We start from the raw sequence: 24,000 nt of genomic DNA on the forward strand, positions 1-24,000 counted from the left end.
AATAGTCTGGAAAGTCTGGTAACTGAGGAGACTACAGTAGTTGCTGGATTTTGGGAGAGGAATGTTCCCCTTCTTGTCTGATATAGGATTCCAGCTGCTCAACAGACCTGGGTCTTCTTTATCGTATTTTACATTTCATGGTTCGCTAAAATGTTTTCAATTGGTGAAAGGTCTGGAGTGCAGACAGGGCAGTTCAGCACACAGACTATTCTACTATGAACCTATGCTGTTGTTAGAGATGCAGTCTTTAGTTCAGCATTATCATGCTGAAATATGCACGGCATTCCCTGAACAAGACGTCACCTGGATGGGAGCATATGTTGCTCGTAAAATTGCATATATGTTTCAGCACTGATGTTGCCTTTCCAGATGTACAAGCTGCCAATTCCATAGGCGCTAATGCCACATAATAATAATAATAATTCTTTGCATTTATATAGTGCTTTTCTCACTACTCAAAGCACTCAGCACTTGCAGGTTAAGGGCCTTGCTCAAGGGCCCAACAGAGCAGAGTCCATATTGGCATTTACGGGATTCAAACCACCAACCTTCTGATTGCCAGTGCAGATCCCCAGCCTCAGAGCCACCACAGAGGTACAGGCTTTTGAACTGAGTGCTGATAACAAGCCAGATGATCCCTCTCCTCTTTAGTCCGGAGGACACGGTGTCCATGTTTTCCAAAATGAATTTCAAATTTAATTTGTCTGAGCACAGAACAGTCTTCCACTTTACTTCAGTCCATTTGAAATGAGCTTTGGTCCAGAGAAGAAGGCAACATTTCTGGATCATGGTCACATTTAGATTCTTCTTTGCATCATAGAGCTTTAACCTGCATTTGTGAATTGCATGGCGATCTGTGTTCATTGACAATGATTTCTGGAAGTGTTTCTGAGCTCATGCAGTGATTTCCATGACAGAATCATGTTTGTTTCTAATGCAGTGCCGTCTGAGGTCCCAAAGTTCATAGGCATCCAATATTAATTTTTGGCCTTATCCCTTCCACACAGAGATTCTTCCAGATTCTCAAAATCTTTTGATGATATTATGTACTGTAGATGATGAGATATTCAAAGTCTTGGCAGTTTTAACATTGCAGAACATTATTCTGAAATTGTTCAACAACTTGTAGATGCAGTTTTTTGCCCATATTTACTTCTGAGAGACTCTGACTCCCTAAGATGCTCTTTTTATACCTAACCCTGTTACTGGCCTGTTGCCAATGAACCTAATTAGTTGCAAAATGTTCCTCCAGCTGTTTCTATTAGGACTTCCTTCTTTTCCAGCTTTTTGTTGCCCCATCCCAACATTTTTGAGATGTGTTGCTCCCATCAAATTCAAAATGAGCTAATATTTTTCATGAAATAGTAAAATGTCTCACTTTCAACATTTGACATGTTTTCTGTGTTCTATTGTGAATAAAATATGTATTTATGAAATTTGCAAATCACTGCATTCTGTTTATATTTACATTTTACATGGCGTCCCAACATATTTGGAATTGGTGTTGTAAAAAAATGTAGGTAAGCTAGTTTTCTTTTTTTCTATAATGTTACCAAATTTCAATAAAATCAGTTAAAGCAGTTTTTCGATTTTATGATATTTAGTTTTTCTATTGTAGTAGTTGGTTTTCCCCCCTAAATACTGATATATGGAAATGCCTTTCTTAGCAGGATATATATTGCACTAGAATGTACAATCCTGGCCAAATTTCAATTTTTAAATTAAAAACGGGAAATAGAGCTTTTGTTAAGTGTGTGAGACAGGTAGTCAGTCAACTTGCATTTTATGTATATAAAGATTCAGACTCTTTGCTGCACTCCCAGGTGCATCCTGTTCCTGTAATTAGCTTGAGATGGTATCTACTACTTGAAAGGAGTCCACTTTGGACATCATTCAATTTGGACACTGCTTATCGCCAGCTAATACAATCCCCTACGAGTGAAGGCAAGGTCATGTAGCCTCATGTTATCGTAATGGTTTTCTGTGGCATGGACAGTAAGACTAGTTTAGAACAGATAGAATGAGAAATGCAGACATATACAGAGATATAGCAACTGGAGGGACCACGAAAAAGGGCCCAAAACATAATAATAAAAATGAGGATACATTTTATGTATACAGCATACAGCAAAGACAATGCTTGGAATGACTTGGGACAAGCCGAGACTTAAACCATAGAGACATCTGTAGATAAACCAGAAGTATGGCAGTTTACAGACACATATCATTCAATCTAACGTAGCTTGGGGAGATCTGCTAGGATTTGCCAGGAAGAATGGGATAAACCGCCCAAATATAGGACATGCAAAGCATATCAAGACTTGCCCATGATAAACTCAAAGCTGTAACTACTGTCAAAGGAGAGCATCTACAAAAGTACCAAATATAAGGGTCTTAATACTTGCACGAAAGAGAGATATCAGTTTTTAATTTATAATAAATTTGCAAGCCTTTCTAAACACAACATTTTCACTTTGTCATTATAGGGTTCTGATTGCATATTAATCGGGCATAAATGACAAATTTTATTCATGTATATTAAAAATTAAAACAAAATAATGTGTGCAGAAAGTAAAGGGTCTAAATAATTTCTGAATCCCCTGTACAGTCAACATTTCTACTAGTATAAATTCACTGGATTTCAGTATTAAAGAAAGAAAGTGTAAGGAGAAAAGTTAAAAGCTTTCCAAATATTTAAGATGTTGAAACAAACATGAGTATGTACTTATACCAGAAGCAAAATAAAAAAAGCTTAAATAATTCTTCTTCAGATGCAGATCAATAGGCTACAAAATTGCTCTTTATTAATTGCATCTAATTTAATTACAATCCCGCAGCCTGATATTTTGTAGTTCAATAAACGTTTTATTTCTTTAGCATCTTATTTTAAAGCAGCAAACACAGTTGATGACTGGAAAAAATATCCTCTTTTCACTTATTTAAATACATGATTAAATATGTGATTAGCATACAAAACACAATAGAATTACAGAAATGAATGGCTCTGCTGAAATGGTATGGCACTCAAGGAAAGATCACAATCAATACATGGCAAATGTAAATTTAAAACTCATTTAAACAAATTTTTCGATTCTAAACTGAGTAAGTAAAACTTTATTACAGATGCATTTAATAAAGTTTTTATACTGAATTGAATAGTAAACAGTAAACCTTGCTCTGACTAAATTATTACTATTATTTATATGAAAAATGCTGCACAATAAAGCAGCATGATTCAATACCATACAGAAACATATGCCACCAAGTAAGTTTCTCAAACAGAAGGAGAATTCAGTGATGTATTGATAAACGTTTTGCAATACGATATTTAACTATTTTATACATGTACTCTATGGTGTTTTCTGTGCTATAGGAGGTTTGAAAATATCAGAAGAAATGTATTAACATTAACAAATATCATACATCTTCGGTGATATGCCTTTATACATGCACTGATTCTTCTTTTTTGTATTTGTCTGTCATTTGTTACAGTTTAGTTGATTATTGTCCAGGATGTCACATTGAATTGAAAGTTAGGTGCAGCACAGTTTCATGTTGTTAGGTGTTTAACAACTGACTGATGGATAGATTTAATTAAATATTACATGGTGATTATATTATTGTTATTATTATGTTTTAATAATCTAGAATCTTTTCTTTTGGTCTGTGTAATATAAAGCTTATTTCCATTACCTTTTTTTTCTTAATTTTACACAATCGTGTTTGCTGTGATCAATGTGACTGCGATCATCACATCACAAAAAAGTCTTATAATATAGTGGTGCTCACATTGCTACTCAGTGGATGCAAAAATACTTTTATCACTGTTGAGTGATAGTTTTCTAATTCAAGTAGGCTCTAGCAGTTAGTGTTTGTTTGGTTCTGATCTCTTCTGATTTCAGTTTATACCTTTGTATTACCCTTTATTTCTGGTTGCTTAATCTCATTTTGTCTCTGGTATTTTTGATCCTCGCTATTCCTTTTGACCAGAATTCGTGCCCTTCTTTAATCTCCTGTTCATCTCTTGCCGGGAGTAATGCTCAGGCACTTTCATGTCCTTAAAATTTACTTGGGATCATAAGTGACATCGAGATGATTAATGTAGTGAAGCTCAGACTGTCCTCTGAAGAGCAGAAAACATTAAATGAGCAAATTTAAACCTGCTATGGTGTAGTACTTGGTAATTAAATACTCGAGTCATGTGACCACACCTTTTGCCTCACAAAAACCACACCTGGTTACATCACTGACAGTCTCAGAAGGAAATGGCAGATCAGTCAATCTATCATGTCAAAAGAAAAGGCGGGGGCAAATTCACAAACTGATTGAAAACAAGCTCAACTGGCTGGTAACTTAGCAAATACTGACACCTCACTCCGCATTGTACAGTTTCTATTAAAACATTCACTTAAAAAATAGAGAAGCAATATGGCCTCCAGACGTGCATTTCAGGTTAAACCAGGATTTTAACTTTATATTTACTCTACATTAATGCTCATAAAAAATGTTCACTATGCCATCTTTGTGCACTCTTTGTTAATACCAACTAATGAAATTATAGTATACTAGCTATCTTTCATAGTGAAGGCTCTCCTTTTATTTAAGAGTCAATTATATAAAAAAAAAAGTCAGCTTCCTCACAAAGCAATGGCTGGGCCAGCAGTGAAGTGGGCCAAATATCCAGATGTACCATATGTCCATATGTAGAAAAATCACTAAGTCATAGACAATTGTCGGTGTTTTAGCATTATGTGCTGATTTCCTTGTTTCCATGTCATTGATAATATCCTTTATACTCAGCAGCAAATGTTGCATCTTCAGATAGTTTTAAAATATTTTAATATAGAGTATACCAAGTTACAAAAAAAATAGCAATGACCAGCTACGCTTAACATTTTTCTAGATAGCCACAGAAAACTGGAAACGGCAGACTACTGTCAGTGTTTTAAATTTTATATTTGAAAATGCCATTGCCAATCACTTACATGTAGGCTTTGGTAATGTAAATTTTGCAGATGGCCAAAAAGATGCTGTACTTATGGATCCATTAGCTCTTCAATGCAGATTGACCTATATCATTCATAATAAACGTACATATTTTCTCTCCCATTTTCATAACATTATATCTGACTGATGCAAATGTTTGTAAAATAAAAATTGCAGTCCGTTCACATTCGTGTGAACTAAAACACATAAGCAGGAATTTATTTGTTCTTGTTAATTTGAACACTGGCATTATAGTGCATGACGCTGTGCCATTTCTTGGTTCAAGATACATTAAAAATTCTGAACTGCTAAATCTACACATTAAACTCTAGGCCTAGTCTCCCTATACATTTTTTGTCAAAAAAATGTAATTATAATAATAATAATAGTAATAGTAATTACAGCAGATCTTCATTGGCTGGAATATGATAAGGACATATATAAAAGATGACTTTAAATTAAATGTAGATCTGTGCTCATTTTTCATTGGTAATGCAGATGTGACTCAGTTCTACTAATCTATAAAACATAATTATACTGTTCTTATGACATAGTCAACTACTTCAATTATGTAAAATAATGAAGACTAAAGAGTAAACCTGGATTTCTCAGCTGAAAAGTGGAGCAATGTTTCTGAGTCAGTTTTACAATGAGCTGCCATGTCTTGAAGTAGACTAACGCTACATCTTCAGACTGTTGTTTTAAATAATGTCATTATAATTGATAAAAGTTACTTTACATAAAAAATTAACTGACTTAATTTCTTTGAATATGTTGAATATAAGCCAAATTTAATTTTTAATGATTACAGTAACATCATTGCCCTTGTTTAGAGATAGAGATATGAATATATTCAAGCAATTAAAAAGTGAATTTTTTATGCATTTAAATTTGAATTGATTTAACTGGAAAAGGTTTTCTTGAATGTAAAATTTTCTTAATTTTTACCTATTTATAACTAATGTGTTGAAATTATTTTTTATGTAGTTTTTTTGTTTTACTTTTAATGTTTTGAGTGATAGCTACAACCTGTGCTAACAGTTTTTGTGTGCACAGGTGAACTAGTGAGTGACATGAGCAGTCACTATCTCTCAGCTCACAGATCTCTGCAAAAAAGGAAATAAAAAATAACAAATAAAGATAAAAAAAATAAAACATTGCAGATTTTCAAATAATCCAAGCTACAATTTGTGTTTTGATAGGACTTTGAGACTCAGTTCTCTCTACCCTCATTTCAAGTGTTGTATTATGGATGTATTTAAAGGCCATGACACTGTCCCAAAACTGCAATTTCTTTAAACATTTTCTAGACCATGACATCACAAATGGAAGTTTAACTAAAACATTTGACTGTGCTTTTAAAGTTAGACAACGACAAAAAAAACCTTTATCAAATATTTGCATAACTTTATTAATTCAAATATGAGGAACTTATACTAGAATAGGACAGTCAAGGAGTGGTAATTTTGCTAACAATCCATTAGGTCAGCTGTTGTTAACTTCCTTAAACATTCCTGCTACAACATATTCATTTTCTCTGTTTTTTGTCAATGTCAAACATAAACATCCACAGTGTTACTTTTATTATGTAGCTGTCTACTTCTGCTGTACGTGAATAAGTTGTGTTCAATATACTATGTAGCTGGGTCACTGGATTCAGCCACTCGTGTTTTATTTTGGGGGGTCATGGAAGTTTTTAACAAAAAACCTACCAAGCTTCTTTTGAGAACTTTAGATATACTTGCTGAGCATTCACAAATAAAATGGATGCATCATGAATAAATACTTTCAAGGAACTTAGGTTTTTAATGTAGTACACACAACACAAAGTAAGCGCACTGTTGTGATAATCATGAACTACTGCAATGATATTCCCAAATCAATGCTGTAATATCATATGTTTTAGTGTAATAAAGTATTGAACCACCTAATTTATACTAATTATGGAAAAGCTAGTTTAGCTCAGCCACATTTTCTTTGAAGTGCAAAACTTAATACTATATATGTAAGTAATTAATCAAATGCATTGATCTTCTGGGCATTTTCTAAAACATGGTTCTGATAACCCATGAAATTTGCTAACTGAATAAATGCCTAGAACTCATGGCTAACAGACATTGTCTATTGTGGATGTTCATTTGGCTCTCTTTGGAGATGTTCCAAGATTTTTTTGACTTTATAAATTTTTTTTCTGATTCTTTGACTTGACAGCCTCTTTTTTGCTTTCCCTTTTTAGGTTAACCTTTTGATTCTTTTTTTTTCTCTTTTGAATTTTTGATTGTTAATATGCAGTCTGATGTTTTTACGGTTTCTTTACCTGTTTTGAGCATTTATTTAACTTGAAAAACCTTCTTTCTTTCTTTCTTTATAGGTCTGTGCAGGCCAAAAGCCTGCTTCTTGAGTGTGGCGTCTGGATGATTTTCACTGGTTAGGCCTGCATGGTGGTTTTACACCTGAGCATAAAGGCATACAATCTTTTTGAGTTTTTATGAGCCAGTCAGTGTCTTTAGCTTACAAACAGTATAGTTTTATTATTTATTTTCATTTTCCAAGACCAGGGGGGGTATTTTCCGTATGTCGCTTAAATCATCCGAGATCAGATGCCTCATCTTGGATGAGTTAATGCCGGTTTGTAAGAGCCAATCATAGAAAGTTAAAGTTTTGAGTTAAACTCATATTAATGTTTGCTTTATTTGAATAGAATATAATTCCTTCTATAGTCATAAGACAATGGGATAGTCTTTTCCCCCTATAAGTTAGTAAGATATAGAAACTTCTTGCTATAACTGAGAAAACAGTGTGTTAATAAGCTCTTGTTGTGTTTAGAACAGGGCCCAGTAAACAGGGACTTGAAAGACCCATTTTCAACTTAGAAATGGGATAAGCATACAGTTTTCTGACCGTTTCGAAATGGTTCAGAAATTATAAGTGATTGGTAACGATTTAAGATATAACAAAATTAAGCTTACTAAATTTTTTTCTTATTACATATTTTTTTTTTTTGCTATTTTAATTTTTTTTTGTGTGAACTGTTTTTCTTTGAAACTTAACTAAACTTTTAAAAACGAAGATATTTTGTTCTGTGGGAATCATTTCTCTGCGTGTCAGGCTTTTGTTGAATCCATTTCTGAGTTAGAGCTGCTGAATTTTGGAAACCTTTGGGAAAAACGCAGCTACACCGGTGAAACTCATCCGGGATAAGTCGGTTTTTTCAAATGCTGCCATGTACTAGATTAGTCTAGCTGGATCTAATCATCCGAGATGAATGCGCACACCCGCGCGGAGTGAAAAGCCCATATATATTGAGTCTAGAAAACATGACCAGCAAAGTCTTTGATAGGCTGTAACACAAAATGCCGAAAGAACGGGCGCATTTTTTTTTCACACAAGCGGAGCAAGACCTTTTATTCAAAGGACATGAAGAATTTCAAGATTTAATATGCACAAGCCTGGGTTCGATTCCCGGGTCCTCCCTGCGTGGAGTTTGCATGTTCTCCCCGTGTCTGCGTGGGTTTCCTCCGGGCGCTCCGGTTTCCTCCCACATTCCAAAGACATTGCAGGTTAGGTGGATTGGCAATTCTAAATTGGCCCTAGTGTGTGCTTGGTGTGTGGGTGTGTTTGTGTGTGTCCTGCGGTGGGTTGGCACCCTGACCGGGATTGGTTCCTGCCTTGTGCCCTGTGTTGGCTGGGATTGGCTCCAGCAGACCCCCGTGACCCTGTGTTCGGATTCAGCGGGTTGGACAATGGATGGATGAATATGCACAAGGGGTAACACTGCAAAAAGCAGCCCAAACCAGAAAAGACGGCTGGCAAAAAGTAGCCGACAAATTAAACGCGTTGTGCATTGTACTTACTGAAAGCAGCGTTTCATTTCCTATGTGTCAGATTAATTATTATTTAATATGTCATAATTCCAGATCAAACGTGAGCACAAAGAGAACATGGGAACAGGTTGAAGTGAAGTACAAAAATATACTTCAAACTGGTAAATATTGGTATATAACTATTTAAAGAATTGTTGACATAAAGAATCATATATAATGTAAAGAACATTCATTTTAAAGCTAATAAGAAGGCAGACAAGCAAAAAAACAGGTGGAGGTCCATGCGCGTCAGACCTAACCCCTGTAGAAGAATTGGCTCTCCAGCAAAATGCCCATCGCCCTGTTTCTGAGGGCATTCCAGGGGGAAGCTCCTCCTCAGAACCAGTGGCAGGATGCAGTGGTTACTTCATTTCAGGTAAAGGATGGTCATTGCATATATTTGTCCTCATTGTGTGCCATAGGTAGGTTCCATATAGCCCTCTTTTTTTGTTGGGTCAGTTTGCATGGAATGTCATATCCCTAGAACCAGCGTCTGACCAACGAGATATTGACGAAGGTCAAATATTTGATGAAGACATTGTGTCTGATTATTCATCAGGAGGAGAGGTACATTTTCCAAATAATATTTGATCAAACTCCACTGTGATTAGCTCCATGTGCCCCAATCACATTTGAAAATCCTGGGTAATGAGAATGTTAGGCTGATTGTGAGATTCTTTATGGAACTGTGGGTGTTTTTGCCTGTGTATTACCTACCTGCAATGGCATGAAACGCCTCTTTTATTGTCTTCTCACGTAGGTGTCCAGGAAATACTATGAAAACCCGAAGGAAATATTTCAGAGACAAACAGACTTTACGAATTTCCTGGCAAACTGCACTTTTAGATAGATTTTCCGCATCGCCCTACAGTATATAAAAAAAGTGCCAGCTTACAAAAAACCTCAAAGCAATGCATACTGTCTGTGGGGTTGTGAGACCCCGACTTCGCCGAGTTTGACTTCGAATATAAGGTCCTAATAAATTTTTGAGGTACAATATTCCCCCTCGGCTAAACCGGTATCTTTCGAAAAGAATTTCCTCCAGGTGCAATAAAGGATCTTGCCGATTGCGCAAAACCCTCTCTATATGAAATTCTCTTCTTATAATTTGCATACCGATATCAATTGGTCGCTCATTCATGAACGGTGAAGCCATGACTAAATGAATTCCATGCACGGACACTGATTACATCCGGCTAAACGAGTAATCCACGTACGAAAAATACCCCCCAGGAAAAAGTGTGTTGTTATTGTTTACTTGTATCAATACAATACAATACATATCTAAGTGCCTTACCTTAACCTTTCTTGTTTCTATTTGTCTGTTTTATTTTCATTCTGTCTGTTATTAGATGCAACTGAGAAGGCAAATTTCATGTTTTCTTGTGTAAACATGACTAAACAAAGAAACCTTAAACATATTCTAGGGCTGGTTATTTATTGTCCACTGATTGGGTTGTGTTTTCAGAGAGTGCTGCTGTTTCTGTTCTTTTAATTTTTTTTGGTTAGTAATAGAAATCACAGAAAGCTGTGCTGTTTTAACACTAGAATTACCAGAGTCTACGAAAAAAACTCGTAGATCCGGCCCACCTTAAAACCATTCGCAGCTCTCTTTTGTCTTCTAAATGTGCCGATTAAGACGAGCCAGCAAGCAGCCGGCTATTGCATCCCCCACCGTCGCAGAGCATTCTCTAAGTTTTCCCAGGTCTTGCCTTGTTTGATTATTCTGGGAGTGACTGAACTGCTAGAGTTTTAGTGTGGAAATAATAGATCGCTATTTGGAACACACACATTTCATGTGTGTTCCATTTCTACAGCAATCTGTGTAAACACATTTTTAAAACAGAAACGTTTTTCATATTTTAGTAGTAAATGACAAAATGTAGGCATAAACTATATAATGTATGAAGCCTGAAGTCCAAAGATCAAGTAAAAAACATTTCCACAAAAGGTTCAAGACTGATACAATAGCTTCCGTGGCGTAGCGGTAATATTTGCTGACTTGTAATTGAGAGTCCCCGGTTCGATCCCCACTCACTCCTATATTTGCCGTTTTCAGTAGTGAGCTCCTCTTTTTGTTAATATTATACAGTACACACATACATTTGGTTTGCGTCTGTAACACACGGTGTGCATTTATAGGACTTGTAAAAGTTACCGTTTTTTTTTTACTTTTATTCTCTCTAAATCACCGATCACGATACATACTACCCCCCCCCCCCCCCACCACCACCCCCCCCAACCAGGATCTGACGCTGTTATTTTTTATTTGAAACGGAATAACTGGAGATGGTGAGTGGTGTTTTGAGAAAATGGAACTGGACATTCTCTCATCATGGACGGATAAAAGCTGACACACAAACGCTGGCGAATCTGCCGTCTTCGTATCTCACCGTCACTTGATTTTTTTATTCGGTTTTATTGAGTGTTCCTGCTCATGCTGAATTAGAGTGCACCTTATGGTGAATGATGTCAAAACAACAAAAAAACACAGACGTAGGCATATATGATACAGTAATCCCTCGCTACTTCGCGGTTCACTTTTCGCGGATTCACGACTTCGCGGGTTTTTAAATACAAGTGATTGCCCGCCTATCGCGGAAGTTATGTTCCAGACCCATCAGCAACAGGAGAAAATCCGCGATATAGAAAGACCATATAAACAAACATTTTTATAGTTTAAGCCTTAAAATACCCATCCCACATGCTTTTAAACACATGTAAACTTATAAAACATACTTTGTTAACACATATGATATGTGGATGTCGGGCTAAGGATATGAGTAACATCTCACTATTATAAAATATTTTAACTTCACGCAAGACAAGACAGTGTGACAGGAAAATTGGTGATGTACAGGCTTAAAATTATTGACACGCAGAGTGAAAAGCAGCACAAAGCCAGCACAAAGTCCACTTCTCCTTAGCGTTCATTCAGCTCCCCACCCCCTTGACAATGCGAAGTGGCAGGAGCGTACTACGCTTCCGGGGAGGGGGGGTTTGAGCGAAGGTGCGTTCAGCTCTCACACACCCACACACACACACACACACTCCTCCTTCCAAACGCGCACAGCGACAAGCAGGCATTTTGGCAGAAGCAGCACAAAGTCCATTTCTGCTCAGCGTGAGTTCAGCTGCCCCCCTTCACAAAGCGAGTGCAGACACATTGACATCTAATCGCTGCGTGCAGTGTGCAGTGTTGGTCTGAGGTGTTTAAGAATGTAGAAAGTGTTTAAGAGCATAGGAAGTGTTTATAAGAGCATGGGAAAGGTTAACAAGAGAGTGAGAAAGGTTTAAAAGAGTGTGGGAAGGGTTTATAAAGCCTTAAAATATGTATAAATAATAAAATAAATATAGGTCGCTACTTCGCGGATTTTCACCTATCGCGGGGGGCTCTGGAACGTAACCCCCGCGATAGGTGAGGGATTACGGTATTTGGAATTATTCGTTTTATGACCTGTATAGTACATTTCGGAAAACTTTGTGGCACGGATGCAACATTATTCATATTATTCATATTCATTCGCATAACATCTTGCGTTTTGTAATCAGTGAATGCGTATTTTTTTTCCCCGATCTTGCCAGTCCCCACATGTTGCTGTATGCTGTTTCTTTTGTACTCCAGGACATGCAGAGGATAGAAATAGTACAGAGCAGTAAGTTCAGCGTTATATGCAATAATCAGATTCAAATGTTAACTGTTCACACACATGCAAGGATAGTCTTTCCTACATTTACAATGTGTGTACCTGTTACAATGTACACGCTTCTCTCTATGCTGTGGTTCCTATTACACACCTGAAAGAAAGAGACAATATATGTGAAAACATCATCGCACTAATGCAATATTATTTAAAAACGAACAGCGTCAGATCGGATGTGGATTTATGTTGGCGCTATTACTGAAAGAAAAAAAGATCAACATATGCGTTGATCCAGCAGAACTGAATAAGCTCACGCGCTCTAGCATCCCCACCCCCGATCTGACTCTAAGAAACAGCGCAAGTACAGATGCAAACCAAGTGTGATCAAGATTTCCCGGTTCAGATCTCACTCACTCCTATATTTGCCGTTTTTCAGCACTGAATAAGCTCACACGCTCTAAAAAAAAAAAAGAGCAGCTTACTACTGAAAACGGACATAAAATTTATAAATTGGTATGCACTATAAATCGTTAAGTTTAAAATGTCGATCGCGGTTATTTCTGTTAATTAATTCATGCTTTTTACTTAGAGAAAGAACAGGAGCTTGTTCAGCTTATTCAGCTTCTGATCTGACTCAAACAGCGCCAGTATAACTTCACACCCAACCTGACGCTGTTCGTTTTCAAATAATATTGCATTACTTCGACGATGTTTTCTGATTGGTACTATTCGCGTCATAAAATGTACCTTTTGTGAAAGTGTTTCTTTGATATTTGGACTTCAGGCTTCATACATTATATAGTTTATGCCTACATTTTCTCATTTGTTACTAGAATATAAAAAACGTTTCTGTTTTTAAAAATGTATTTACACAGATTACTGCAGAAACGCAACACACATGAAATGCGTGTAGTTCAAATAGCGATTTATTATTTCCATTCTAAAACTCCACTCACTCCGAGATAATCGGTCAAGTCATGAGCTGGAAGAAGTTCGTTTACGTTCTAAGTCGGTGGGGGGATGGAATAGCCGGCTGCTGGCAGCATGTCTTTATCAGTACATTTAGATGACAAAAGACGCTGGCAGAGAGGTGAGAACGGTTTTAAGAAGCGATTTAAGATGGGCCGGATCTATGAGCTTTTTTCGTAGCCTCTGGTAATTCTAGTGTTAAGTGCCTTGCTTGCAGATACTTGCCATGCTCCCTGGACGGGAACCGCCGTGTCGTGGTTGTCTCTTCTCATGCTGTAGGATGCGATTTGATCCAGGGATTTCAGGGCTGGGGATGGTTAGGCTCTCTGCTATGGTACTGAAAGGAGCCCCAAGCAGCATTATTCTGGAGCGATTATTGGCTTTGATTACGTGAGAGCCACCTGTACGCTTTGATTGAAAACACAGCCTGGAAGAAAACATGGGCAAGTCGAGGAGTACACCTGTGTTGTGCGAGTGAGCTCGAACTAGCTTTCCCATACCGGGAGTCGAACCCGGGCCGCCTGGGTGAAAAACCAGGAATCCTAACCGCTAGACCATATGGGATTAATAACCCAGAGGTCAATTACGATGATGCTGTGACTTTCAATCACAGTCCATTAGTCGAGAGGAGGCTGTCTGGATGTTTTATATTTTTTCTTCTCTTTCATATAATCCCAGAGCATTGCAAACAATCGGATCCTTTGCTGACCATCATAAACTAGCTTCTCACTGAATCGCATGGTGTGTCATCTCAACTGAAGGCAAGGACGCTAAGACTGCCACGAGTACGTGTTTCAAGATGCCCCAATTTGCCTACCAATTGCCCAGCCTACCAACACCGGCACTGCGTCAAAAATTTAGGCAGGAGACACCCCAAGTCACGACTTCATTCCTCTCACGTGTGCTATGAGGCGAGCTCCAAATCAATCAGAAACCCAAGACTTGGCTGTGGACAGGACAGACCGAGTGAGAATTTCACTCTTTTCCAATCCACCTTCCTCTCCGGTCCACGTTTCAAGCGGGTTACAGAGGAAACGAGGAGTGCTCCAGGATCGGAGTCGCTCTTTGTCTGGGTATGGGAGCAAAGCTTCCCTGTCAGTTGTGCCTTGCGTGCCGTGATCGTATAGTGGTCAGTACTCTGCGTTGTGGCCGCAGCAACCCCGGTTCGAATCCGGGTCACGGCAGTTGAACAAACGAGTCGCAGAATGCATTTTCAAGCGAGTGATATCGAAATAAGTCTATTTAACTCAGACCTATGCTAAAATTGCGTCCTCATCAAGTTGCAATCTCGTTCAGCCGATGCCCCTTTTGCGGAGAGCGCGTGTTAACACTGGGCTGTACGGCACGGGCCCTTTTGGCTCCAGTTCAATTCATCGTTCAGATTGTGAATCAGACTACGAATGCCGTGAATGTAATTACCCCGATCTACATGCTGGTCAAATAAACGAACCACACGCCGTGGTGCAATTTTAGGGGCTTAGCCTCTAGCGCTGACCGTCCGAGGTTCGATTCCCGTAAGGGAGTGAAGTGAGCACTTTGCACCAGCGAAGTACTCGCTTTTTAAATTTTTATTAAGAAGAAAAGAAAACCTTTTTAAATTAAGTCTTAAAAAGAGCTGTAAAGATATTGACAATAAGCTACGCAAACACACCAAGACATGCAATCGTTTAAATCAAAGCGCGAGTCGAAAAACACCATCCCATAATATTAGTTAACGATTAACACATTTCTATATGTATTGTAAGCATACAATACAACTGATAATATGTTGCGCTTATTTATCTGGTTGTACTGACATTTTTGCGCGTTTAACGGCTGAAATCTGACGTGGTTTGTGCCCTTCAGATGAAAAGAGTTTGCATTTACCTTTTTAATAAAAGGCGAGCTTTTAAGCCTGAGAAATCACCCCGTAAATGCACACGTTTAATTGCACATGTGTTAATATGTATGCTTACACAGTATTAAAAGACACTCAACAAGTACACAGTATTAAAAGACAGTCAACAATTAACGTCATTACCTTCGTTCCCGCGTTTGACTTGTGCTGTAAATCTCTTCCTCGTTTTCAGTTCACGTGATTACGTAGGAGGCGTGACTCCGCCTCCTCCATTAGAGTATATGGACAAAAAACAGGTTCCAGTTATGACCATTACGCGTAGAATTTTGAAATGAAACCTGCCTAACTTTTGTAAGTAAGCTGTAAGGAATGAGCCTGCCAAATTTCAGCCTTCTACCTACACGGGAAGTTGGAGAATTAGTGATGAATGAGTCAGTCAAACAGGTTCCACTTATGACCATTACGCGTAGAATTTCGAAATAAAACCTGCCTAACTTTTGTAAGTAAGCTGTAAGGATGAGCCTGCCAAATTTCAGACTTCTACCTACACATATTATACATATATATATATATACATCTATTTAACATATATATATTATATATATATATATATATATATATATATTATATATATATATATATATTATATATATATATAAACTGTATATATATATATATATATATATATATACTGTATATATACATATGTACTTAGTGGCTCCTGTATTTAGGATATAGCAGAGTGGATAATGGACGTAGATGGACATTTGTATGCATAGCCCCATTTGCCGTTTTCGTTTTTTTTTTCTTCTTCAGTAATATTTCAGCAAACCCGGAGCTTGTCAGTTCAAATCCTGGTACTGACACCACTGTGTGACCCTGAGGAGTCAGTTCACCTGCATGTTGTGCAAAAAAACAAAAGTAATGTAAAAATTGTACCTCAGATGTTGTAAGTTGGTGGAATAAAGGCCTATAAGTAAAATAGATAAATATGATATTATACACATAGGAACTATTCATTTATTTTCAGTTAAGTCATCTGCAGCAAACTTTTATAAATGAGGGTTTCTGATTTTTAGATAGTGCAAACTGTTTCTTCTTCATTGACGTTTTCTCTTGGAGAGCTTTTTTCATTTCATTGAAAATGAAAGCAGCAGCTGCCAAAATATGTAGGTTTTATATTAATTTTTTCAACATTGCTGTAAAATAAATGTATAAAGTAACATAAAAAGTTTAAATACTGGTTATTCTTTTACAGTAAAATATCTACTACAGAGATAGAAAAAAAGTAAAATGGATATGTTCTTTTTTCTTTAAGGAGATTAAATATTACTGAAGAAAGAAAAAACAAAAATTAAACCAGCAAATGGGGCTATGCATACGAACTTAAAAGGTTTAAATAAAACAGAAATATATATTTTATTTTTAGTTGCTTAACTTGTGGAGGGTGTATCCTGTAGCAAAGCCGTAACTTTTTTTCGTGAAAGCACGTTTCAGTCAATAAGTCTTAAAAAAACGTGTAAAGATATTGGACAATAAGCTAAGTCATCTGCAGCAAAGTTTTATAAATGAGGGTTTCTCCTTTTTAGACAATAAGCTACGCAAAACCCAGGAAGACATGGAATCGTTTAAATCAAGTTATGAATACATCTTCCTTTCTTAAAGAGAAGTAAGGCAGTAACTTATAAGCTTACATATTTATATATAGACATACATATATATATATATATATATCTATATCCGAAGCCGTGCAAGCACACTCTTTTGAGAATGCAACATATAGTTGTACAGAAGAAAAGCAATCTTGCCTCAAATGAATGGCAACCTTTTGTAGGTCTATGAGTTAATTTAAACTTTAGGTTACACCGGTGCTTTCTTTCGAAGTACCTGCACTCATGAATATGTCTGTATGTGTCAGTCGGTCAAATCCATGTGCTTCGCACCGGGCGAAAAAGAGTACCCGCTTTTAAATTTTTATTAAGAAGAAAATAAAACGTTTTTAAAATTGAGGGAAAATATACTAATAAACAGTTTGTTAAGGATCAGTTTTTTTGTGAAGCTGCCTTTACTCGAGTGATCACTTCGAGCTGACTTGGTGGCAAGTGTAAGCGTTACCTGGAAGTAGCCACCCATTACAATCAGATTGTGAATCAGACTACGAATGCCGTGAATGTAATTACACACTCACTGCACTTGCTTACGGTAATCGAACCCTCAGACAGTCAGCGCTAGAGGGGCTTAGCAGCGGTGAAGTATTGGTTTTAAATTTTAATTAAGAACAAAAGAAAACCTCAGGAGGTTCGATTCCGAAAGGGAGTGAAGTGAGTGTCCGCTGCTACCTACCAGGTAAAGCTTATGGTCGGACAGCAAGTGACGTAACATCAGCCACAGTGCTTCAGTTGTGAGAAGCAGATCATAGAATGATTGAAAATAGTTTTGCATTTACCTTTTTAGTAAAAGGCGAGCTTTTAAGCCTGAGAAATCACACCGTAAATGCACACGTTTAATTGCACATGTGTTAATATGTATGGTTACACAGTATTAAAAGACAGTGAACAAACATCAGTTACCTTTGTTCCCGCGTTTGATAAAAAGGCGAGCTTTTAAGCCTGAGAAATCACCCCGTAAATGCACACGTTTAATTGCACATGTGTTAATATGTATGCTTACACAGTATTAAAAGACAGTCAAAAATTAACGTCATTTACCTTCGTTCCATGTTTGACTCGTGCTGTAAATCTCTTCCCTTGTTTTTAGTTCACGTGATTACGTAGGAGGCGTGGTGACGCGATACGTGACTCCGCCTCCTCCATTAGAGTATATGGACAAAAAAATATGTTCCAGTTATGGACCATTACGCGTAGAATTTTGAAATGAAACCTGCCTAACTTTTGTAAGTAAGCTGTAAGGAATGAGCCTGCCAAATTCAGCCTTCCACCTACACGGGAAGTTCGAGAATTAGTGATGAAGTGAGTGAGTCAGTCAGTCAGTCAGTCAGTGAGTCAGTGAGGGCTTTGCCTTTTATTAACTCTTTTAGGGCAAATGTCGACTTTTGTCGACAGGAGGGGTTGAAGGCGGATGTCGACAAAAGTCGACATCCAGGGATAGAGGGCGACAATCAGCTGTTAATGTAGACAAATCTCACTGTCACGTCACAGGCATTCCCTCTGTGCTTGGAGGAATGCTAGACTCGTTGACTCGGCAAATAAATCTTGCGTGTGCGTGAGTTGCGAAATGTAAACAGGCAAGATGGCACCGACATGTGAAAAGGCAGCGAAGCAAGTGCAGAAAAGAAAACACTCGCATTATGCGCATTTGCGCATTATCGCGGAGTCGGACTCTTGATTTTTCAGAATCGGACTTTATTGGCAGTGATCAGGAGATCGAGCAAGAGAGTTAGAAGCAGGCATCAGCTGATCAGACACCAGCCGATGCCACGCCAGCGGATCTGCTGCCAGTTGCGTGCCTTCGCGCAGCCGATGCATCTACGGCAAGGTTCGCATGGGATAAATACACAGACATTGATCCGTTGAGAGCCGATCTGGCTACCGGAGTTTACAAGACGGCATGGCTTGCTGTTGGACACGACAGATCACCAGCTGCTGTACTTCAGGCTGCACTATCCTGATGCTGCTTTTCAGCTACTGTCAGACGAGACAAACAGGTAGGCAGAGATTTTTTTTGATCGCGGGCTGCGTTTGCATCGCATTCTCGTTTTTCAAAGTGGAAACCCACACGAAAAGACGAGATGAAGCGCGCTGTGACATTACAAATAGAGATGAGACAGAATTGGTGATATAACTTCAGGGAGCATTGGTCCAAACGTGTTTTGTCCCCTGGTGGCTTAGGTACGTGCTGCTGCAAAGTTTTATTCACTTCTGTAATAAACAGAAGCAAATCCCATGGGGTGAGCCAGGCTATAATGCCATACATAAAGTTCATAAAGTTTCAGAAGATGAAAAGAGGTGACAATACGGTTTTCATGCTGGCAGAAAACTTGGTGGCAGTGGCATGGCATGATGGCAAATGGGTGACTTGTCTCCTCTACAGTACACACTAACAATTATGTTAGAAAGTGCAGCAACAGACAATTGAAAATAGGCACCAAAGCAACACGTATAGTAAGGAGTGCAATGTGGCAATGACTGAAATTGGCTGCTTTGAGCGAGATCAGACTGTGCTGTGTAAAATGTATGTGATATGTATGTGAAATCATAGAGTATGCAGGGCTCATACAACATGCAAGACAGTAACATTTGTCAAAAGGAAATATTTTTGTTGATTTGAATATGTTAAACAATTGCTTTGTGTTCTTTTTTAAAAAATGTTAGTTTTTGGAAAAATATTCAGCCCTGCGAGAAAAGAAACAAAAAAAAAAATTAGCCCTAAAAGAGTTAATATTAATAGATACAAAATTTACATGGGAAGAACTGCGAGCGCCAGAGTGTAAGGAAGTATATTAGCCGATCTCATCAAGTCGTACGTTTTATGGACATCGCATCTCTGACCGTTGATTGTGTGCTGCTGTGTTGTGTGGTGTTTCCTATGTCACCCGGACCCTTTCCGTTTCTTTATGTGCCTTGCTTGCAGATACTTGCCATGCTCCCTGGACGGGAACCGCCGTGTCGTGGTTGTCTCTTCTCATGCTGTAGGATGCGATTTGATCCAGGGATTTCAGGGCTGGGGATGGTTAGGCTCTCTGCTATGGTACTGAAAGGAGCCCCAAGCAGCATTATTCTGGAGCGATTATTGGCTTTGATTACGTGAGAGCCACTTGTACGCTTTGATTGAAAACACAGCCTGGAACAAAACATGGGCAAGTTGAGGAGTACACCTGTGTTGTGCGAGTGAGCACGAACTAGCTTTCCCATAACGGGAGTCGAACCCGGGCCGCCAGGGTGAAAACCAGGAATCCTAACCGCTAGACCATATGGGATTAATAAACCAGAGGTCAATTACGATGATGCTGTGACTTTCAATCACAGTCCATTAGTCGAGAGGAGGCTGTCTGGATGTTTTATATTTTTTCTTCTCTTTCATATAATTAGACAATTGCAAACAATCGGATCCTTTGCTGACCATCATAAACTAGCTTCTCACTGAATCGCATGGTGTGTCATCTCAACTGAAGGCAAGGACGCTAAGACTGCCACGAGTACGTGTTTCAAGATGCCCCAATTTGCCTACCAATTGCCCAGCCTACCAACACCGGCACTGCGTCAAAAATTTAGGCAGGAGACACCCCAAGTCACGACTTCATTCCTCTCACGTGTGCTATGAGGCGAGCTCCAAATCAATCAGAAACCCAAGACTTGGCTGTGGACAGGACAGACCGAGTGAGAATTTCACTCTTTTCCAATCCACCTTCCTCTCCGGTCCACGTTTCAAGCGGGTTACAGAGGAAACGAGGACCGCTCCAGGATCGGAGTCGCTCTTTGTCTGGGTATGGGAGCAAAGCTTCCTTGTCAGTTGTGCCTTGCGTGCCGTGATCGTATAGTGGTCAGTACTCTGCGTTGTGGCCGCAGCAACCCCGGTTCGAATCCGGGTCACGGCAGTTGAACAAACGAGTCGCAGAAAGCATTTTCAAGCGAGTGATATCGAAATAAGTCTATTTAACTCAGACCTATGCTAAAATTGCATCCTCATCAAGTTGCAATCTCGTTCAGCCGATGCCCCTTTTGCGGAGAGCGCGTGTTAACACTGGGCTGTACGGCACGGGCCCTTTTGGCTCCAGTTCAATTCATCAGATTCAAAGCAGCGCATGCCGTTTCATCTGAAACGTGCTCCAGACTCGTTTGCGATGATCACACCACTTTCTTTGTGATCCAAGAACAGAGCATTGCAAAAAAGGAAAAATATATACATATTTATATAAATATAATACAAAATTTACATGGGAAGAACTGCGAGCGCCAGAGTGTAAGGAAGTATATTAGCCGATCTCATCAAGTCGTACGTTTTATGGACATCGCATCTCTGACCGTTGATTGTGTGCTGCTGTGTTGTGTGGTGTTTCCTATGTCACCCGGACCCTTTCCGTTTCTTTATGTGCCTTGCTTGCAGATACTTGCCATGCTCCCTGGACGGGAACCGCCGTGTCGTGGTTGTCTCTTCTCATGCTGTAGGATGCGATTTGATCCAGGGATTTCAGGGCTGGGGATGGTTAGGCTCTCTGCTATGGTACTGAAAGGAGCCCCAAGCAGCATTATTCTGGAGCGATTATTGGCTTTGATTACGTGAGAGCCACCTGTACGCTTTGATTGAAAACACAGCCTGGAACAAAACATGGGCAAGTCGAGGAGTACACCTGTGTTGTGCGAGTGAGCTCGAACTAGCTTTCCCATACCGGGAGTCGAACCCGGGCCGCCTGGGTGAAAACCAGGAATCCTAACCGCTAGACCATATGGGATTAATAAACCAGAGGTCAATTACGATGATGCTGTGACTTTCAATCACAGTCCATTAGTCGAGAGGAGGCTGTCTGGATGTTTTATATTTTTTCTTCTCATTCATATAATTAGACAATTGCAAACAATCGGATCCTTTGCTGACCATCATAAACTAGCTTCTCACTGAATCGCATGGTGTGTCATCTCAGCTGAAGGCAAGGACGCTAAGACTGCCACGAGTACGTGTTTCAAGATGCCCCAATTTGCCTACCAATTGCCCAGCCTACCAACACCGGCACTGCGTCAAAAATTTAGGCAGGAGACACCCCAAGTCACGACTTCATTCCTCTCACGTGTGCTATGAGGCGAGCTCCAAATCAATCAGAAACCCAAGACTTGGCTGTGGACAGGACAGACCGAGTGAGAATTTCACTCTTTTCCAATCCACCTTCCTCTCCGGTCCACGTTTCAAGCGGGTTACAGAGGAAACGAGGACCGCTCCAGGATCGGAGTCGCTCTTTGTCTGGGTATGGGAGCAAAGCTTCCTTGTCAGTTGTGCCTTGCGTGCCGTGATCGTATAGTGGTCAGTACTCTGCGTTGTGGCCGCAGCAACCCCGGTTCGAATCCGGGTCACGGCAGTTGAACAAACGAGTCGCAGAATGCATTTTCAAGCGAGTGATATCGAAATAAGTCTATTTAACTCAGACCTATGCTAAAATTGCATCCTCATCAAGTTGCAATCTCGTTCAGCCGATGCCCCTTTTGCGGAGAGCGCGTGTTAACACTGGGCTGTACGGCACGGGCCCTTTTGGCTCCAGTTCAATTCATCAGATTCAAAGCATCGCATGCCGTTTCATCTGAAACGTGCTCCAGTCTCGTTTGCGATGATCACACCACTTTCTTTGGGATCCAAGAACAGAGCATTGCAAAAAAGGAAAAATATATACATATTTATATAAATATAATACAAAATTTACATGGGAAGAACTGCGAGCGCCAGAGTGTAAGGAAGTATATTAGCCGATCTCATCAAGTCGTACGTTTTATGGACATCGCATCTCTGACCGTTGATTGTGTGCTGCTGTGTTGTGTGGTGTTTCCTATGTCACCCGGACCCTTTCCGTTTCTTTATGTGCCTTGCTTGCAGATACTTGCCATGCTCCCTGGACGGGAACCGCCGTGTCGTGGTTGTCTCTTCTCATGCTGTAGGATGCGATTTGATCCAGGGATTTCAGGGCTGGGGATGGTTAGGCTCTCTGCTATGGTACTGAAAGGAGCCCCAAGCAGCATTATTCTGGAGCGATTATTGGCTTTGATTACGTGAGAGCCACCTGTACGCTTTGATTGAAAACACAGCCTGGAACAAAACATGGGCAAGTCGAGGAGTACACCTGTGTTGTGCGAGTGAGCTCGAACTAGCTTTCCCATACCGGGAGTCGAACCCGGGCCGCCTGGGTGAAAACCAGGAATCCTAACCGCTAGACCATATGGGATTAATAAACCAGAGGTCAATTACGATGATGCTGTGACTTTCAATCACAGTCCATTAGTCGAGAGGAGGCTGTCTGGATGTTTTATATTTTTTCTTCTCTTTCATATAATTAGACAATTGCAAACAATCGGATCCTTTGCTGACCATCATAAACTAGCTTCTCACTGAATCGCATGGTGTGTCATCTCAACTGAAGGCAAGGACGCTAAGACTGCCACGAGTACGTGTTTCAAGATGCCCCAATTTGCCTACCAATTGCCCAGCCTACCAACACCGGCACTGCGTCAAAAATTTAGGCAGGAGACACCCCAAGTCACGACTTCATTCCTCTCACGTGTGCTATGAGGCGAGCTCCAAATCAATCAGAAACCCAAGACTTGGCTGTGGACAGGACAGACCGAGTGAGAATTTCACTCTTTTCCAATCCACCTTCCTCTCCGGTCCACGTTTCAAGCGGGTTACAGAGGAAACGAGGACCGCTCCAGGATCGGAGTCGCTCTTTGTCTGGGTATGGGAGCAAAGCTTTCTTGTCAGTTGTGCCTTGCGTGCCGTGATCGTATAGTGGTCAGTACTCTGCGTTGTGGCCGCAGCAACCCCGGTTCGAATCCGGGTCACGGCAGTTGAACAAACGAGTCGCAGAAAGCATTTTCAAGCGAGTGATATCGAAATAAGTCTATTTAACTCAGACCTATGCTAAAATTGCGTCTTCATCAAGTTGCAATCTCGTTCAGCCGATGCCCCTTTTGCGGAGAGCGCGTGTTAACACTGGGCTGTACGGCACGGGCCCTTTTGGCTCCAGTTCAATTCATCAGATTCAAAG

General features: G+C 39.6%; 7 non-coding genes across 7 annotated transcripts; 4 read left to right on the forward strand and 3 right to left on the reverse strand.

The window, feature by feature from the left end:
• The first annotated feature begins 14,574 nt into the window (after positions 1-14,574).
• Positions 14,575-14,646, forward strand: trnah-gug (transfer RNA histidin (anticodon GUG)). The gene has a single exon. It is a non-coding gene; the product is annotated as a tRNA-His (tRNA).
• A 5,517-nt stretch (positions 14,647-20,163) lies between these two features.
• trnae-uuc (transfer RNA glutamic acid (anticodon UUC)) lies at positions 20,164-20,235 on the reverse strand. The gene has a single exon. It is a non-coding gene; the product is annotated as a tRNA-Glu (tRNA).
• A 546-nt stretch (positions 20,236-20,781) lies between these two features.
• Positions 20,782-20,853, forward strand: trnah-gug (transfer RNA histidin (anticodon GUG)). The gene has a single exon. It is a non-coding gene; the product is annotated as a tRNA-His (tRNA).
• Positions 20,854-21,636: 783 nt separating this feature from the next.
• On the reverse strand, positions 21,637-21,708 carry trnae-uuc (transfer RNA glutamic acid (anticodon UUC)). Its single transcript has one exon. It is a non-coding gene; the product is annotated as a tRNA-Glu (tRNA).
• A 546-nt stretch (positions 21,709-22,254) lies between these two features.
• trnah-gug (transfer RNA histidin (anticodon GUG)) lies at positions 22,255-22,326 on the forward strand. The gene has a single exon. It is a non-coding gene; the product is annotated as a tRNA-His (tRNA).
• Positions 22,327-23,109: 783 nt separating this feature from the next.
• trnae-uuc (transfer RNA glutamic acid (anticodon UUC)) lies at positions 23,110-23,181 on the reverse strand. The gene has a single exon. It is a non-coding gene; the product is annotated as a tRNA-Glu (tRNA).
• Positions 23,182-23,727: 546 nt separating this feature from the next.
• trnah-gug (transfer RNA histidin (anticodon GUG)) lies at positions 23,728-23,799 on the forward strand. The gene has a single exon. It is a non-coding gene; the product is annotated as a tRNA-His (tRNA).
• Positions 23,800-24,000: the final 201 nt, after the last annotated feature.

This window comes from Erpetoichthys calabaricus, chromosome 1, assembly GCF_900747795.2.
Source record: "Erpetoichthys calabaricus chromosome 1, fErpCal1.3, whole genome shotgun sequence".
NCBI classification, from domain to species: Eukaryota; Metazoa; Chordata; class Cladistia; order Polypteriformes; family Polypteridae; genus Erpetoichthys; species Erpetoichthys calabaricus.